General features: G+C 39.1%; 1 protein-coding gene across 1 annotated transcript in view; it reads right to left on the bottom strand.

Moving 5' to 3' along the window:
- Window positions 1–6,632: 6,632 nt before the first annotated feature.
- The window catches only part of SLCO4C1 (solute carrier organic anion transporter family member 4C1), a 65,579-nt gene continuing 51,761 nt past the window's right edge, over window positions 6,633–20,450 (bottom strand). Inside the window, exon 13 of the mRNA XM_065045480.1 lies at window positions 6,633–13,766. The gene's annotated coding sequence lies outside the window, so the exon portion shown is untranslated. The remainder of the gene's footprint in view (window positions 13,767–20,450) is intronic.

Below are 20,450 nucleotides of genomic sequence, written 5' to 3'. Positions count from 1 at the left end.
TTAAAGGAATAAGGAATACTGAGAATTAGTAAGCTATTTGGCTTGACAAGCCAATCCAAAAGGGTATGTAACTCCCCAGCCCCTTTTTTCCCCCTCTAATGACAAAGAAATTACTTAAATAAATGCTTTGACAACATAAACTCTCAGTTACTGTTAAAACACTTCATGCTAAACTTAACAATTGCTGGCACATGTTGAATACTCAGTCAGGCTCACTCTGTGTACCAGCTGCTTTATAATGTAATCAGAGACTGATTAATTGTGTTCACTGAGAAACTGAAAACAAATGCCTTGGCTATAATGTTGAATATAATAAAATGTGAGTTTGGAGTGAATGACGCATTTTAGAATAATAGAATCATAGAATGGTTTGGGTTGGAAGGGACCTTTTAAAGGTCATCTAGTACAACCTCCTCTGCAATGAGCAGGGACCTGAGTAGATCAGGTTGCTGTCTAACCTGACCTTAACCCCTCTGGGCAACTTATTCCAGTGTTTCACCACTTCCATAGGAATTTTTTTTTTCCTTCTATCTAGCTCGAATCTAATCTCTTTTAGTTTAAAACCATTACCCCTTGTCCTGTCATTACAGGCCCTATTAAAACATATGTCCCCATCTTTTTTACAAACGTCCTTTAACTATTGAAAGACCACAATATTAACTCACTGGAGCCTTCTCTTCTCCAGCCTAAACCACCCCAACTCTCTCAGCCTGTCCTCACAGAATAGGTGTTCCAGCCCTCTGATCACTTTTGTAGCCTTCCTCTAAACTCTCTCCAATAGGTCTGTGTCTTTCCTGTAATGAGGGCTGCAGAGCGGGATGCCGGACTCCAGGTGGGGTCTCACCAGAGCAGAGCAGTAGGACAGAATCACCTTCTGCTCATGCTCCTCTTGATGCAGCCCAGGATACAGTTGGTTTTCTGGTCTGCAAGTGCACATTGCCAACTCATGTCTAATCTTCCATTCACCAATTTCCCCAAATCCTTTTGCACAGGACTGCTCTCAATGCCTTCATCCCACAGCTTCTATCAATACTGGGTGTTGCATCAAACTACATGCAGGACCTTGCATCTGTACTTGTTGAATCTCATGAGGTTCACATGGGCACACTTCTCAAGCTTGTCCAGGTCCTTCTGAATGGCATCCTATACCCAAGTATGTCTACCACACCACTCAGCTTAATGTCATCTGTGAATTTGCTGGGAGTGCACTCAGTCCCATTATAGATGTTATTGATGAAGATATTAAATTGTACTTACCTGAATATAGACCCCCGAGGGACACCACTAGTCACTGATCTCCATTTAGACGCTGAACTGGTTGGCAATTCCTCGTCCACCAACTTCTCCATCCATCAAATCCATATCTCTGCAATTTAGAGAGAAGGATGTTGTTAGGAATCATATCAAAGGCCTTAGAGAATTTGAGATACATTACATCCATAGCTCTTCCCTTGTCCACTGATGTAATCACTCCATCATAGAAGGCCACTATGTTGGTCAGGCAAGACCTGATCTTGGTGAAGCACCTTTTATGAAAGTATTACATGATACACAAAAGTAATACAGAATGCAAACAGATAGTCTGTGCACTGCACACAGTGCCAGTCAGAAACCTGAACTAACCCAAAAATGACTCGCCCTAACTATGAAAGAATATTTCTGATAACTCAGTGTTCTAGTAACCTTATGTTCTTGTAGTGTGCTACAGTCATGTTCATTTGCTGCAATAAAATTTTACTGCTAAATATTGTTCCTCTCTATTCATTAGGGTACAAGGCCTGCTGAACAAGATGTCTTTTCCCTGAACTTCAGATGATTTTTATTTCTCAACATCATGCACAATATTATCATCTGCTATTTGCACATTAATCAGTCATTCCTGTGATTATGAAGATAACAGATGTAGAGAATACCTTGCGCTTCCAGTAGGCCTCTAATTTTCCGCAATTAAACAACTTGAAGTTTTACTAAAAGAAAGACAAAGCATGGATACAATCATACATCAGAACCATAGGATCTAGAGAACAAGCTTCTTTAAAATATCCAACAATATAGCATGTTTTGGAAATTAAAGCAATTCACCTATACAAATGACATCTCATGGAAGAATTCATTGCCAAAACGACAGTTCTACTTGATTAGCATGGAATTTATTTTGTGTGTGCTTAGAGATGTAGTTAGAATGCTTGCGAAATGCTTTACTCTCCAGCAAACTTCAAACCTAGTGATGGCTCTAATTTAATCCACAGAATTCATTCCAGAACATCTAGATTAATAATATTTTCACTGAATTTTCTAAGGTTAACTCAGAAAGTTCAAATTTGAATTTATATAACAGTTCCTCATTATTCAGGAAGTTTTAGTTAGGATCATAGTGCAGAATACCTAGGAATTTGTAGACAAGATAGAAGGACTTCTTCTTTTTTTTTTTTTTTTTTCTGTTATTCATTTTCCATTCTGTACTCAGCCATCACTTTGGTGATTTCTTCCTCCATGGACTGATACTGGATTTCAACCAAATGGTAGAATTTTGGCCTATATGCATATGTTTGGTGCCTTGTTTGGTGATGATATTAGAGAATATCCTCAGTCAATAAACTCTAATTCTAATTTTCATGAATACTAAAGCACAAGAAAATCAAGAAGCTTTCACAGGGTCATCTAATCATCATCAGATTGGATAAAATCAGAACAGGATCAGTATATCTGCTACACCATTGTGTGTCTTCCATGTCTGAATGCAGCTATTAAACTTGATGCATTGCTCTCAAAGTTGAAATATTTGTTGTCTGTTTCCTTCATTAATTGCTTCAGCTTCACTTTTGTGAGCCCTTAGAGTAATCCTGTGTAACTGGTCTTCATTTGAACCACTGCAAATAGCACTACCTGGTTCTTACTTTTGAAATGCTCCATGAACTCTTAGCAAACAGGATTTCAAGCTATCAATCAGTTTAAATAAATGTAACCTCCCTTTCCTAACAACATAATGAAGGCCTTCAATAAGCCAACAGATCTGCCAACAGATTTCAGCAAATAAAATACTTGAAAGTGAAAAACAGATCTTGTTTTTTTCTCTAGAGAAACCAGTGCATCAAGTCTTAGATTAAAGATAAACAAAGAAATAGCATAAAAAAATACTTGAGAGTTTTTGCAGCCTGAACAACTTAAACAAAGTTTTCAAATATTTTACAAATCTTCATTTGGGAGGAGAGCAAATTCCAAACAAAACAAAGAAGGGATTCTTTTATATTTGTGTTTATAAAAAACAGTGACTTCTTTCTACTGGTGTTGAGAGAACGTTACAATATAACAATGTAACATAATAAGGAATATATTTTGGAGTACATTTTCTGAGAAACAATAATAGATCTTTTTCTCTAACTAGTTAGCTATCACTACATCATCATAAACAGTTATACAATATGCAGTACAATGCCAGTGAACCATCTGCTTTATTAAAAATGGAAAACTCTCCATTAACTTCTCTCAAAGAAAAATTTTGTTTCAAGAATCTGTTGAGTTAGTAAGACCACTGAGGCTAAGCACACTCCACATATTCCAAACAAAATTATGTTTCTCTCCTGTAACTTCCAAAAGACCTTCTGAGCTCTGAAAAAAGTTGCTTCTTATTGATCAAAGACCACTAGCAGGACAGAGAACATCAGAGTAAGACACTTCTAGACATATTTCTTCTCTGTGCTCTGTACTTTGTTGACAGAAACCAATAGAAAACCCATTGACTTCAGATGGTGACGAGAGCTCCTGTCAATACAGACTGGCCTGGGACAAGAGGAAGCCTTGAAAAGCTCCATATGAAGGAGATGCTTCCTTGGTATCTACAGAGGCATATCAGGTCAGAAAGTGCAAGTCTTGGAAACTATCATTTCAGATCACGGAATGAATGGCGTATACAACCAGAATTCTGAATTTTTCAACAGTCTCAAGCATGTGCCAACATAATTCAAAATTCCAAATAACAGAAGAACGTGCAGTCATTCAGCATTACTCTGACTAACAATTTAATTGCCTAGAGGCCATGGATTTATAGAAGTTAGTATGGTATGTTAGCACAGATTTATAGTCACCCCTACAACCTTTAAGCCAGTAATTTATTACCAAAATCTGTGTGGGAAGTGCTTATGGAAGATACAAAAAGCATTTAAATACTTTTTTTAGGAAAAAAATCCCTGTATATTGCTAAGTCATGAACAAGATTCAGACAACTCAAATTTAAATGAGATCATGTCCAAGCATATCAGAGCTACAGTGGTATATAATAAAAAAACCAATGGGACAACAAGAGTTATTTTATTTTCTAATTTCCTCTTTTAAATGCTGATTGTTTCCCTAAATCACTGCCTTCAGCACCAAGCCTCAGCAGCTCTGTCAGCATGTTTATTGCTTACATTATCACGCTGAGAAAAACTGGAGAACCACAATTTTTTGAGAGAGATATTCTTGTCCATATGAATGAAAATCAAATGTTATCCTCCAAAAGAAGTGGTTGTTTATGGCCAGTGTAGCTCTTTAGTCCTCTGTGAATTGGCATGCACCATTTAGCTCCCTTTAATCTCTTCTTCTATATTTTTTATTAGCTTGATATATCAAGGTGAACAGACAGCACTGCCCAAACACAGTTCTTGTCCATCACTGCAATTCCATTTCTCTCAACCAAAACAGTATGCTGCTGAATATTTAAAAGATCTCAATCTATCCTTGGATTGGGACAGCAATCCAAAAAAATGCAAGGGAAGAGTTATGGTCAGTCTAAGAGAGATAAATTGTAATACTACCTTATGGGAAGATAGGGATCTCTTTTAGGACTATTCATAGAGCAAACTGGTCACCAGTCTGAGGCTCCTTAGGTTGTGAATGCCAGTTCCAGAAAAGACATGATCCTATATTTCATGGATTTATACTAAGCTTCAGTGACATTTGGAAACTTTACCCACTTTGATTTGTTCTTGTATGACCTAGGGGTAGCATATGGCATAGGTTCATGAATCTCAAATGGAAAAAAAATCTTACTATGGTCAGAAAAACTACCACAAGTTCATGCAGACTTGGTGCACACACCACAACATTTTTTAAAAACTAAACTATTGCTCACAAAGTAAGATTTCTAATCTTCATGTTTAAAAAGTTAATTTGTAATGCAAACCAATTGTGAACTTGTATAGACTTATTATGACTACAAAGAGGCTGGAAAATACTGTTCTAAGATATCATGTGCCTGGCTTCTCTTCAACGTGAAACCTGTGAAACCTGAGGCTTTAACAATTTCACTGCTGATTTGTTAAGAAGAGGTAAAGAAAATGGAATGGTTAATTTATCAGCATGGCAACTGGATGAGTAGAACAAAAGGGGTGAAGGATGTCACTGAAAAGGAAGAGGGATGGGGGTGGGTAGGCCAGAAGCCTGTTCCTGCTTTGCCTGCAGACCCACAGCTTCAGCACAAGCATGGTGCCCTGGTCACCAGTGAGGATGTGCTGCCAGCAGGGGATGAATTCCCCACCAGGGAATTCATCAGGACAAGCTGAGAAGGAATTAATGTCTGCAGGAAAGAGGAAGGTCATGGGACAGCGGAAGGAAACTCAGTCCTGCAGGGGCCAGAGACACCAACCTGCTGGCCTCAGATCAGATCTAAGCTTGCTGGTGACCCCGATTTAATACCTTAACTGGAAGACCATATTAGCGGATCGTATGGAGGGCACTCCCAGCAGCCTTGTGGATTACAGTGAATTGTGGTGAGCAGCAAGTAGAGCTGCCATTTAAGGGGACTTTGACAGGCCGTAGAAACAGTGGCTTGAATGTCATTTGTGCCCTGGCAAAATGCCCTTATCACTGTAGGGTTTGGGGATTTTTTTAACTTTTTCTTGATGGGAAAATTGTATACAGGTTCCTTATTCCAAATGGCAGTGCAGGACTAGCAGTCCTAATAAACAAGTCAGTTTAAGCTGATTCCTAAATATTCTTTCTTGCTAACCATTTGAGTGATTTGTATTGGAAGTCAGTAAACCTATATCATACTCTAAGAACGCTACCTACTACCAGTTAAATACAGCTAGCATTCTGGAGGTTCAAGCCTTCCGATTAGTTTTAGTTGCATATCATGCTAACTAAGCTTGAGGTAATCAATAGCCACCTAAGAGTCATAAATGTATTTGTCAAGGGTTAGAGTAGCAAATGAAGAATCATACATATTACTCCACCATTAAAATTTTTATAAAAAACCATATAGCTGCACAGTTGATGCAGTTTCATTTTGTCAGCTTTCTTTTGTCACTTGGAAACAAGTCACTGAATATACTTTGTTAGAGAGAAAATAATTCTGAATCTGGCTTTGTGTGATGCCTTCTTCAAAGGGACTAAAAACCACAACACCTCTTTCAATGTCCATCAGAAAAGACATAACAGAAGCTGAAAATGGTACACAGTTAAATAACTGTCTGTTGTAATGACGTTGCAATCATCTTCTGTCTCCATTTTCCTCCCACTCTGTATAATTAGATATAATTGCACATACATACATTTTTGATTGAACTACTGAATGGAAACATTTGCTGTTTCATTATGTTCCATGTTGTTGCACATAACATTTGTAATACTGCATTTCATCTGAACATTTTAAAATACGTGAACAAATACTTCAGAACATCAAAGCTCAAAAGCTATTTTTTTATAGTTGGTTTATCATTGAAGTATGGTTTTCAGTGCTAGTTTCACATTGTCAATAATATTAATGTCATCGGTTTAAGTTTTAATCCCACTAATGTGCTTGGTAGTGACCCAAGTGTAGGTAATAATATACGTATTTTAATTGAAGGAATGTACAATTACTGTTGCGTAACTCATCTTTACAAAACTCAAACGTAGAAAAAATTTTGTTCATTAAACATATGACAGTGTAGTCACTAATACTTGAAGCTATGAGACAGACTTACACCACGGGAGCATTAAATATTAATCCTCCTAGTTTCAATGCAGAGGAAGTAAAAATGTATTTGAAATTTGTAGCTAGACCACAACTAGTGATTTTGCTGTCAGAATTCAGAGATGCTTCTAATCTGACCTTCTGCTAAGCTTGCTGAAAATTTTGAATTTTGCAAGTTGCCTATTATTTTTAATCTATCAGAAGCCATCAAATATATTTTCAACATACATAGCAGTAAAGCGACAACAGAAACCAAGTTGCCAATAGAAGTAAGCTACAGGAAACGGCCCTGCTTAGAGCCATAAAAGGGTCTTGCAGAATGGTGCTGCGAACCACACTTTATGTAATTCATACTAAATTATTTTCAGTGGCAATAATGGCCAGTGCTCAGCTTGAACAGTGCAATTCATTACATTGTATTAAACAAACGTTGTTCCTCCACCAAAACCATTGTTAGTAACATGAGTAAATGCATCTATTCTCTGCTTATAGTTGCCTCCAATAGCACAGGAGAAAAAAGAGCCAGCTCTACTTTACAGAGGTTCAACAGAAGGAAGACTATAGACCTTTCTTTGTGTGAGCAGTAGGAACAAAGATTCAAACACATATCATGCAGGACCATTGACATAACTCTTAGCACAGCTCTCAGCTTTAAGGCACTCAAGTCTATTTACTGGACTGAGGATTTTAGATAATTATAAAAGCCTAAACCTTTTATTTATTTTAAAATCAACTTAACTGGATTTTAATATCATTACAGCTTTGTAATTCTCTAGGCATAGCTACAGCCTTAAATTTTAACAAGGCTGTACACAACTTTCTGCTAATGAAGATGCCCTCTTTATAACAAAAACCTCAAAAAATTGTGTATACATTCCAAGATGATAGCTACAGAAAGTCTTTTTTCCTAATTCTGCAATACTCAAAAGTTAAATTCCCTAATCTCTTACATTACATTTTACTGAACCACAGTGATCCAGCTCTAGAGTCTGCACTCTCTGAGCAGTATGTCTTCTGTTCTTTAACTACTCTCTGCATTCAGCCCTCTTTTCTCATCAGCCTACTCCTGATGGAGCCCTTCCTTCCTTGGACTTTCACATCCATGTTCATTGGCTTTAACCTGCCCCCTGATGGTATATTTTTCCTCTGTATATAAACCTGTTGAAGAAAAAGACAATGTGAGGCTGAAACAAATAGATAAATAGCCCTCCCATTTCAAGTGGCCATTTAGCAAACTAGTTATTTTTCTTAACCATGTTGTTGCAGGCTAGCTAGGAAGCACATTTTTCATACTTATGCTGCCCTGCATGCACAAAGTAGCAGATAGAGCAGTAGAGGACAGCATGTGCATAAGAAAGGAAGAAGGGAGGTTATCAATTTAGCCCAATAGCCTTGCAAATCCTTCTCCTAAGAGAACATTACTGAAATTGACTCCCTGAAAACATGCCATAGACCTTATTTTAATTGAATATGAACACAGAAGCCTTCAACATATTCAGATGTTTTAAAACAATAAATCATGTTTAATAGCTTCAAAATGAAACATTTTCAGATCAGAGTAGGGCAGCATATCATGAAGGGAAAAAGGAAAGTAACACCACACAGCTGAGTTCCAAGCAAGGTGGGTATCAAAATCTGTGCAGACATCTACTGTGGGTGGTCGATCTCCTCTCTTCCAGGGATCAGTCTGGACTCATTTTACTTGGGGGAAGTGTCATAGCTTAGCCCCAGTGCAGCCCCAGCCGGCAGCTAAAACCATGTGACACTCGCTCACCCTTCCCCTGCCCCTGGTGGGATGGGGAGGAGAACCAGAAAACTCATGGGTTGGAATAAGGACAGTTTAACAGAGCAGCAAAGAAAAAACAAACAAACAAACAAAACAAAAAAACAAAACAAAAAAAAATAAAAATAAAAAACACAAAACCCACCCCACAACAACATAACAAACAGTAACATCAACAATAATGGAAGAACCTACAAAGCAACAGACACACAGTGCAACCTTACCACGTGGTGGTCCCACTGCAGCCGTGTGCACCCCAAAGTACACCAGCACCAAACCATGTGGTTGAGACACAGAGAGGCACAGAGAGAAAGAGAGAAACAGAGATGCAGAGACAGAGAAACAGAGAGACAGACAAAGAGACAGAGGGACAGAGACTGCCCCCCGGCCCACCCTCTTTGCAACTGAGCATGACTTTATATGGTATGGAATACACCCTTTGGCTAGTTGTGGGTCAGCTGTCCTGGCCGTGCAGAAATTAAACCTATCTTGGCTGACTCATGACAGGAAGCAATCAGGAATATTCTGGATGTGGCATCATATGCCAGTAGGCCCCATATTGAGTGGCCGATAGGAAAAACAAGTTAAATTAGGAAGTGCAATATATCTGAAGCAAAATGGTTAATGAAGCAGTAGAATACTGTGACCTCCTGATGGCACTAAGAAATTTGAGACTTCTACAACATATTTCATATGAAGAGATACTGATCACAACTTGTTGTCTTGCGAACACTTTAATTTGAACCACAGATTGATTGCAATTTTTGAAAATTTAAACTGTAGTAAGCATGAAAACACAAAGGGATTTTGGTTATACTAGATTTTGATGACACGGGGCCCACACCAATAAGACGGCTGTGAGCTATTTGGTTTCTTAAATAAGACCAGGCCAGAGAGTTCTTTGAACATGAACTTTTCTGAAGTACAGAAAGCAGGACAACTTTCCATCTATTTAGAAACATTTACATCATGAGCTTCTGTTAAATATCCCTTGAGTATATACAGACGTTTCTGTCATCAGTTTACCTTCTCACATCCATATGATCATAAGCAAATTCATTGTTACTTGTCAGATGTCTTCAAATTAATGGTAAATCTCAGTCAACATTCAGACTTAGTGGGGCATAGCAACTTATTTCACAATCCCACGGGAAGGTGGTGCAGTGAGAAACTGAAAGGTAGAAAGTCTGTGTGATAATAGAGACCAAAATAAAAACAAAGGAAAACAAATTAATCTATTTTTGACCTGACTGTAGCTTTTAGGAACAGTAAGAGTAGGAGTTGATGTAAAAATTCAAGGTAGCAACAGGACAATCTTCCCAAAGCATGAGCTTCAAATGAAATCTGAACTTTCCCTCTTCTTTTGAGCATGGAAGTCACCATAAAGTTACAGGATGGTCCACTCTTCAGATACAACACACATCTGTTAGAGTTTACATGTTCCCACAAGTCATGAGTTCTTTCACAATACCTTCACTAAAGATTGTCTTCAAAAACAGAAGAATAGCCATCATGACATCACATTGTAGGTACCTGAAATATCTGAAGCAGCTTTGGTTTCCAGAACGTCCTAGGACAAGGAATTCTGCAGTTCAGCAATGAAAGAACTTTGTGTAAACTCTGATGAGAATTTAGTAGTGTACCGTCACCTATTGTGCATGCTCTTATAAGGTTTCCCTTTTTTTAACAGGTAATCCCCTTATGTACATTCCTTTTTGTTTATCAATACCTACGTTAATCATTTATTACTTTATAATTTGTTATTGTGAGATCCTTTCACAACATAATTTTCACGGACCTTACGTAGGTAATAACAAAATCTTCATATGAGGGGGCAGATACATATGCACTAACTTGTCCTGATGCAATGTCAACATTATACAAGTACCCTTTAAAGTTCAGATGAAAATGCTTAAGTTCTTACACTCTAAATTTGACAAATTTAGATTTCTATTCCCCAGTTCACAATCTCTGATCAATTCCAGAATTACATTAAGAAATCTTTTGAGTAAACAGTATATTTTTTTCTGTCTTCTTCCTTCCCTCACACTTTTTGTGTGCAACTAAGCATTTTGTTCTTGTCTACCATTTATTTCACAGCTGACAGATGTCTAGCCAAAACTGCCCCATATAATCAATGTTGACATTCAAGAAAAATATTAATCTCATACACTGTTTGCCTTTTTTATCTGAATATAGTACCAATATGAGACACTAACCAATATTCGAAGTGTTTGTCATTCAGACAATGCCTCACAGCATGTACTGTGCATTGTAAAGACAACATTGGTTTGTACAGTTATCTTCAAAAGGTTCTCCAATATAAAGGGCAGCAAAATATATGCCATTTGATAGTAATTTCAGCATCCAGTTAAGTGTGGGGACTACATAATAAGAATAAATGTGAACAAGATGTAAACTCCCTGTGAACAGAAGGCCTTTTGTTCAAGACCAAGTAGGATATTGAAACCTCTAGTTTATGGGCAGTACTCTTATAGGTTAAAAATTAAGATGAAGGTCACAGTAATTAAATTCAGTTCTTGGCAATTTCATACTAAGAATTTCATAAAATATTGAATGTTCCTCTCCTTCAGATGATTTATATCAGTGTGCTGGCACCGTACTAATACAAAAGAAAGACTAATCTCACAGACGTAGAAAGGAAAGTTACCAAAATAAGTCCAAGAATCAAATGGAAAAATTATTTTAAAAAATTTAGCTAATGAAAAGTAAATTGAGAATGTCAGTACCTAAAATGCCACAACTATGGGTCAGACCATTAAAGAACACATGTGAACAATTTTTTTTTTTAAATGGCAAGCCTTTTCTATTCAGTAAACATATTTGATTTAAATGGTCAAGTTTCAACTCCAGTGTGCTCTGGCAGTTCACTTATTTTCAAAGACAATGTAGGAGTACCTCAGACTCAGTGAAAGGTAACTGAAACTTAAAGCAATCATAGTTTTAAAACAATCATATTTTTAGACAACTAGTTTTACAAATAGTATGCCATCAATGGAAAAAAAAAAAAGAAAAAAGCATATTTGAGTGTTTTAATCCCAAATGACCCCATTCTTGCAGCAAATATCCCTGAAAAAAAGAATATTGTTGCAAGTTGTAGGGTCAGAACAAGAAATTAGGAAGAAATCTGTCAATACAATTGAAGATAACATCTGCTCTCCGTAGATATTTTCCAAGGGATATTTTTCATATCCCTTAAATGGTCCTTTATCAGTCTCAGGGAAGTTGGAATCACCCATCAGATGTTCAGCTCTAATGAGACAAGACTCCATGCTCAGCAAGTCATTGGCATCTTTATTGCAACTGTTTGGTGTACAGTTTTGTCAAAAACATTTATTGTTTCATTCTTTGTCTCTGAAATGCCAGTCCTGAGGGTCTGTGCAAAAATGAAAACAATGAGATCTTACTTGTTTGGATGACCTCTCTCAACAGCAGTATCACCCACTTCTGTGAGACTAGAGCTTCCAATCTCAGGACTATCTTCTGCTAGCTGCTCCTGAGGTGTGCATGCTCTTCAGAGCTCAGTCCCTAACAGTCCCTACGAAGGACATGAAAACACCTAGTGATACAGGGCAAGACTCACCAAGTGGTCAGGGATTCATCAGAGCTTCCCCTTAGTGGGAAGTATATATGCCCCTTTCCAGCATACATCAGGACACTGCTCAATATTTAAGGGCACTTTATCTAAATAAAAAACACTCAGTAACACATACAAATTTCAGTGAATCACCATGATCCTGTGGAAAAATTCTTTGTCCAGGTTCTCCCATGATTCCCCCTCAGTTAGTGCAAACTGGCAACAGAATGCCTGTGTGGTTGGCAAGGGGAAGAGTGTTGTTTTGTTTCACTTTTTGTTAACTCCTGGCACTGATCTGATGATCTGCTGATAAATGCTGCTGCAGGAGAAAAACACATAGCAGAAGTATAAAGCATGCCAGAAGTCATCATTTAATACCACATAGGAGCTGACACAGAACTAGTAGAATTCATTTTCTTGTACATAAGGGAGAACTTCTGTTGCTTTAATAACCTGCAGATCTTGGCTCCTTAGTCATTACAAAGACAGTGAAAAAACATGACCACTTTTTCCCAAAACCCTTCAGGAAGTTTATGTTGAATGAGGCTGAGAACATGGTGCATGAATTCAGTCATGTAATCCACTACTTGAGCATATGAGGAAGTTATTGTGGTTCTGCTACTGTTTTAGAAAATAACCTTGCACTCACATCTGTGATGTGCCAGCCATAACTATAGACTTCTAACCTGAATGATGCAAGAGTTACTTTTTAGATGGCTGTAGGGTCTTTAAAATCCATAAAATGTAATTTATGCTACAGCCTAGCTAGTTATATATTATTTGACATACAGTATAGCCAACTTCTCTTAAAATGTGATACGGATTTATGCTGTAAAGAAGTTTATAGAGGAGTTCACTAAAGTTGTAAGTAGAAGCACAGTGATTATTGTATATTGAAATAGCCTAATAAACAGCTTGGAGCAAAGACAGCTGCCAGCAGCCTATCTATCAGTGCTACCTATAATAACTTCGCTTCATTATTGCATTTCTGGTTTACTGTCATGGTAGAGAATACAAATTTACAGATCCATACCTTCATTCAATTATCTGTGCAATTTAGCTTCACTAGAGATTGTCCTGTGCTTCATACAAATGCAACATATTGTTATGATTACCTGCTTAGAAATTTCCTTGGCATGTTCATAAATCCAGCCCACCATTCACAACTGTTTTTCAAAAAAAAAAAAAAAAAATTAAGACCCAAGGTTCAGTACTTGTGTATTAACATTTCTCCCAACACATACCTTCTCATTTTAATTACAAAGTCTTTGTATCATCTCCAGTTGATAAATGAAACCACTACTAGTAAAAGATTTAGACTCAGGTTCTTTTATTTTCTTAGCAGGTGATTCAGTACCAGTTCATCTCAAGTGTAGTTCAGTGCTTTTAATTCAGTGGTTTCTGTGATCCCTGGGTACACTGACATTCCAGCTTGTTATGTTTTGCAGTACCTGCAAGAGCGTCACTGCACATTAATGTATAATCAGTATCATCTTCATATACCTATTATTATTTCAGTAGGAGATATACACTGTTGGCTCTGAAGCTCAGCCTTTTCACTTTAGAGAACTTTGGGAGATCCCACTAAAAGAGAGAGTCATATTGCTAATCAACAGATAGTAACAAGGAATATCGGAATTTGCCCACTGCTAAATACAAAAATTCATTATTTATTTAAATTTACATTCATTATTTATTTACATTTCACTACATGCAAGGAGTTAGCCTTTCATGTCCCATCCAGACCAAAGACACTTCTAATGTTTATAGTAGCTAAATAGCTAAATAAAGAATTGTGAGAGAAGTACACATCTTATTTCTGGAAAGCTTACAGGCTTACAAACATACAAACCATACACCATTAACATTTTTAAAATGAATTTACTTCTGTGCATTTGGGTAAGAAGATTTCAGTCCATTCAGATAGTCATAGTTAGTCTTAAATTCAGTCCCTCAAGAGTCTCTGGAAAAAAACTATGTCAGCACGTAAATCATGGACAAGCCAATAACTGTGAATATTCACTCCTCAGTGGTTTTGACTGAACACAAAAATCTCATTATAAAATTTTCCTTATTAGAGAGATCAAAAACAACTATGTCACAGCTTTTTTCCCACAACGGATATACAGTGGCTGCTGTTACTACTGATTGAAGAGTGAAAGTTAAAACAGCTTAGCAAATCTTTTCCTAAATACAAAATGCTGAAGACTTAGTTCCAAGTATTTAGGACTTATTAGGGAGTCCTACCTCCACTTTCTATGGCACACTTTGAGCTAGTAGTCCTACCCACAGGTTGTGGAGTCTCCTTCTCTGGAGACATTCAAAACCTGCATCTAGCTTTCCTGTGTAACCTCACCCAGGTGTTCCTGCTCCAGCAGGGGGATTGGACTAGATGATCTTTCAAGGTCCATTCCAATCCATAACATTCTGTGACTCTGTGATACCATTACATTAATATTGCTGAAGATATCATTGGATTTCTAATAGCAGGTGAACATCTAAAGTCTTATAACACAGGCAGGATACAGTGTTTAAAAACTGAAACTAATTTTCTTACTAAAATGAAAGGCAGATGACCAAAGGAAAAAAAATGCTGATACTTGACCTCTGCCTTGCACCAAGTGAGAAATTGTAGCTTGTGCAGTGTTACTCCCAACAGGACTGATTTTTGCTAAAATGCCTATTTCCCAGTGAGTGGACACTAGCTAAAAATTGCAGGTTCAAAGTTGTCAGACCTGTCAGAGAAATAGGGAAATAGATGGACTTCTGTCAAAACTTTGTGTCATAATTTCGTTTAATTATAATTTAATATAATGTAATTATAATCATAGAATCATTTTGGCTAGATGAGACCCTCAAGATCATCAAGTCCAACCATTAACATAATTCTGGTACTTAACTATGTCCCTAAGAACCTCACCTACACATATTTTAAACACCTCCAGGGATGGTGACTTCACCGCTTCCCTGGGCAGTCTGTTCCAATGCTTCACAACCCTTTCCATGAAGAACTTTTTCCTAATATCCAATCTGAACCTCCCCTGGTGCAACTTGAGGCCATTTCCTCTTGTCCTATTGTAACAAGCAGTTCCGAGAAATGTTTGTTCATTAAAGCTCCTGGAGATGTTTGTTTGAGGTCTGAGAAGTGTTTGTATGCTTACTTGCTTTGTCCTGCTTGATGTATTTACCTCATAAGTAACCAAAGTAAGGCGATTGAAACTGGCTACACAGCAGTCAACGCTCACATGATACGAACCTTCAACACGAGTGAAAAGTTACACCCGGAAGCTGTGGACCAGAGATGGACTATAAGAACCAGAGAACTGAATCAGCTGTGTGCGTGTGCCGCAAGGGAGACTGAGGTCTCTAGGCCGCACCCAGCGCTGTCTTTGCTTATTGCTTGATTAGAAATAAAACTTTTGTTACTTACAAGACTAAGTCAAAAATTATTACAATTTGGTGCTGTGACTCGAATGAAGGATATTCAGCAGCGATCCTTCTTGAGGGAGGCGCCCCGCTTCTTTTTCTAGCGGCCCTTGGAGGATTTTGTCGCCACCCTTCACCGACGAACCTTCTAAATTGCAATAAGCAAAGTAAATGCCAGCAGCCCCTTAAACTTTGTGCACGAAGACCCAAGTGAAGACGCAGGACGCGTGAGTATAGGCCGGATTTCCACTCGGGTTGGGGCTGGGATTCCTGGGGTACGACGACTGAGACATCCAATTGCGGGCGAAGCGAGTGCGGACCCTCCAGTAGTGCAGTTCTCGTAGCCCGCGAGGGAGCGAGTCACGAACGAGGGGAGCGTGTGTGAGTGTGCGTGAGTGTACCCTGGAAGATGGGACAGAAGAAAAGTAGACCTTCTGGTCCCATGGGTGGGGATTCGCAAGCGAAACTTCCGTCAATCCCCCAGGATAGTCCACTAGGATTGATGATTAAATATTGGAATGATTACCCCTCTAGACGGGGTAAGAGTAAAACAAAAATGATACACTATTGTATGGTAGTTTGGGGTGGTAAGGAAATTCGTAAGGACCACCTGTTTTGGCCAGTGTTCGGATCCTTTGAGGACTGGATTTGCCAAGCCTTGAACCTTTATGTTAACTCAAAGGAACCGTTTAGTCAAGAGGAGAGCGATTATGCACACTTATGGATAGGGTCAGAGACTAGGATCAATCTGTATCCATTAAAAGAAAAAGGGGGATAAGAGGCACAATAAAAAAAGAAACAAGCAGCATGAGGAAGAAATTTCCGTAGCACCCCCACCTTATGTGCCGCCACCACCACCCCCGGTGCCGGCCCCTAGTCCAAGTGCTCCACCGCTGGCACCGAACCTGGAGGAAACGGACCTTAGTCAACCCACAGGACCCGTCACTCGTAGTAAGACTAGACAGCAGCAGTACCAGATGACGGGACAATTATATCCGTTGCGAGAAATTGCGATGGGAGGTCCACAGGCGGGAATGGGGTATGTGGCGGTGCCCCTCAATTCTGGAGACGTTAGAGATTTTAAAAAGGAAATGGGGAGTCTATTAGAGGACCCGCTAGGAGTAGCGGAGTGAGTTGATCAATTCTTAGGACCTAATACATATACGTGGGATGAACTGCAAGCAATCATAGGAATATTATTTACTGCCGAAGAGAGGGGAATGATCCGTAGAGCCGATATGCAAATCTGGGATGAACAGCATCAACAGGGTCCTGCAGCCGACACTAAATGGCCGCTGCAAAGGCCCGACTGGAATAACCAGGACCCATTACACAGGGGTCATATGCAAGGTCTGCGGACTATATTAGTCCAGGGTATTAGAGAATCTGTACCGAGGGGGCAGAACATTGGAAAGGTGTTTAGTGAACACCAGAAAAAAGATGAAACACCCACAGAATGGCTCGAACGGCTTAGAAAGAATTTACAGTTATACTCGGGATTAGATCCCAGTACCCCGGTAGGGGAAGCGTTGTTAAAAACGCAATTTGTAGCAAAATCCTGGACGGATATTCGGAAGAAACTGGAAATACTTGAGGATTGGCAAAATCGTGGATTAGATGAACTACTAAGGGAAGCTCAGAAAGTGTATGTTAGGAGAGAGGATGAAAAAGAGCGGAGGACTGTACGAATGACGGTTGCAGCAGTCAGAGAAGGTACAGCTCAGAAATCCAAAGATCGAAGGGCAGAGTATAAGGGGCCTAGTCCTAAGATAAGACCCCTTAATAACGAGACTACAATGGAACGGGGTGAGCTGATAGAATGTTTTTACTGTGGAAAGAAAGGGCATATTAAGTGGAACTGTAGGAAGAAAATGGCGGATGAGAAAATGTTTAAAGCGGAATAGGGGTGTCAGGGGCTCTTTTTGCTGGGGACCCAAAAAGGAACAGAGCCCTTGATAAAATTGAAAGTGGGCCCCCAGCAGCAAGAAATTGAATTTCTTGTCGATTCCGGGGCAGAGCGATCTACCATACAAGCCTTGCCCAGGGGATGCAAAATAACCTCCGACACCATGCAAGTAATTGGGGCAAAAGGGGAGCCATTTCGTGTTCCCGTTATAAAGGAGGTAAGTATCAAAACCGACTCCAAAATAGGCGTGGGAAATTTGCTTTTAGTTCCAGAAGCTGAATATAATCTCTTGGGGCGGGATTTAATAATCAAATTGGGTATAAATTTAGAAGTAATAGGGAAAGAAATTCGGATAAGATTATGTCCCCTCAAAGTGGAAGACGAGAATAAAATTAATCCTGAAGTGTGGTATACAGAGAATTCAGTAGGGAAACTGAACATAACGCCCTTTAAAGTTAAAATCTCTAACCCAGAAATACCCATTCGGGTAAGACAATATCCAATATCTGAAGAAGGTCGAAGGGGGTTGAAGCCAGAAATAGAGAGATTGTTAGAAAAAGGCTTGCTTGAACCTTGTATGTCTCCTTTTAACACCCCCATTTTACCTGTAAGAAAAAAAGATGGAAAATGGAGGCTGGTACATGACCTGAGGGAGATAAACAAAAGGACTGTGAGCCGATTTCCTGTAATAGCTAACCTGCATACCCTCCTGAGTCATCTAAGCCTGGATGATAAGTGGTATAGTGTAATAGACTTAAAGGATGCCTTCTGGGCTTGCCCATTGGATGAGGAAAGTAGAAAATATTTTGCCTTTGAGTGGGAGGACCCAGATACTCATAGAAAACAACAGTTACGCTGGACTGTACTTCCCCAGGGGTTTATGGATTCGCCCAACTTATTTGGGCAAGCTTTAGAACAAATTTTACAGGAATACGAATGTAGCCCTGAAGTGGTACTAATACAGTATGTGGACGATCTATTGTTGGCAGGGCAGGATGAGGAGGGGGTTAGACAAGAGAGTATAAGGTTATTAAATTTCCTTAGTTTACAGGGACTCAAGGTATCAAAAAGTAAACTTCAGTTTGTTGAACAAGAAGTAAAATATCTGGGGCACTATTTAAGCAGGGGGACCAAACACTTAGACCCGGAAAGAATAAAAGGGATCCTGTCATTACCAGCCCCAAAGTCTAAGAGGCAGATAAGACAAATATTAGGACTGACTGGATACTGCAGACATTGGATCGAAAACTATACAAAGAAAGTGAAATTTTTGTACAAAAAACTAACACAGGAAAAATTAGTACAATGGACAGAACAAGATGAGGAACAACTGAACGATATTAAGAAAGAACTGGTGAGTGCCCCTGTGTTAAGTCTACCAGACACACAAAAGCCATTTTATTTATTTACTAATGTGGACTCAGGAACTGCATATGGAGTATTAGCGCAGGAGTGGGCTGGACATAAAAAACCAGTAGCCTACCTATCCAAATTGTTGGACCCCGTTAGTAGGGGTTGGCCTACATGTTTACAGGCAATAGTATCAGCTGCACTATTAGTGGAAGAAACGCAGAAAATAACATTTGGAGGGGATCTGCATGTATTAACACCGCACAATATACAAGGGGTGCTGCAACACAAATCCGAAAAATGGATAACGGATTCTAGGTTATTAAAATATGAAAGTATTCTAATTGAATCCCCAAAATTGACTTTGGAAAGCATCTCTTTACAGAACCACACACAATTCCTATACGGAGAACCTAGTGTAGAATTGACACATAATTGTTTGCAAGTAATTGAAGAACAAACCAAAATAAGACCTGATCTAGAAGAGGAAGAGTTATCAGAAGGAGAAAAATTATTTGTAGATGGCTCCTCCCGGGTGGTGGAAGGAAAGCGAAAGTCAGGATATGCAATAATAAATGGGAAAACTAATGAAGTCCTAGAATCAGGACCACTAAACCCTGGATGGTCTGCACAAGCTTGCGAATTATATGCTGTTCTAAGAGCCTTGCAATTAATTAGCACGGGTAGCGGGACTATATACACAGACTCAAAGTATGCATTTGGAGTAGTACATACATTTGGCAAAATATGGGAAGAACGAGGACTGATAAATTCACAAGGGAAAAATCTAATACATCAAGGACTGATTATACAAATCTTGCAAGAAATAAGAAAACCTAGAGCAATAGCAGTGGTTCATGTAAAGGGGCACCAGAAAGGTCTGAATCCCATTATTAGGGGAAATAACCTTGCAGACGAAGAAGCAAGAAAGGCGGCCTTATTAAATCTTGCTACTTGGGAGAAGAGACCAACACCCTCCATGCTACAACCTCCTTTCTAGTAGCAGTAAACAGCCTCCTTTTCTCCAGGCTAAACAGTCCCAGTTCCCTCAGCTGTTCCTCCCAAGACTTGTGCTCCAGATCCTTCAGCAGCTTCATTGTCCTTCTCTGAACTCACTCCAGCATGTCTTTCTTGTAGTGAAGAGCCTACAACTGAGCACGGTATTCAAGGCGGGGCCTCACCAGCACTGAGTGCAGGGTGATGATCACTTCCCTGGTCCTGCTGGCCACACTATTCTTGATACAAGCCAGGATGCTGTTGCCCTTTTTGGCCACCTGGGCACACTGCTGGCTCATGTTCAGCCAGCTGTTGAGTGACACTCCCAGGTCCTTTTCCAACAAGCAGCTTTCCAGCCACTCTTCCCCAAGCCTGTATAATTCTAGGAGGTTGTTTTGATCCAAGTGCAGGGAACCAGCCCTTAACCTTGTAAAGCCTCACATAGCTGCCCTTGGAC

The sequence above is a fragment of the Columba livia genome, chromosome Z (assembly GCF_036013475.1).
Source record: "Columba livia isolate bColLiv1 breed racing homer chromosome Z, bColLiv1.pat.W.v2, whole genome shotgun sequence".
Classification (NCBI taxonomy): domain Eukaryota; kingdom Metazoa; phylum Chordata; class Aves; order Columbiformes; family Columbidae; genus Columba; species Columba livia.
This window is presented reverse-complemented; position numbering and strand designations above follow the sequence as displayed.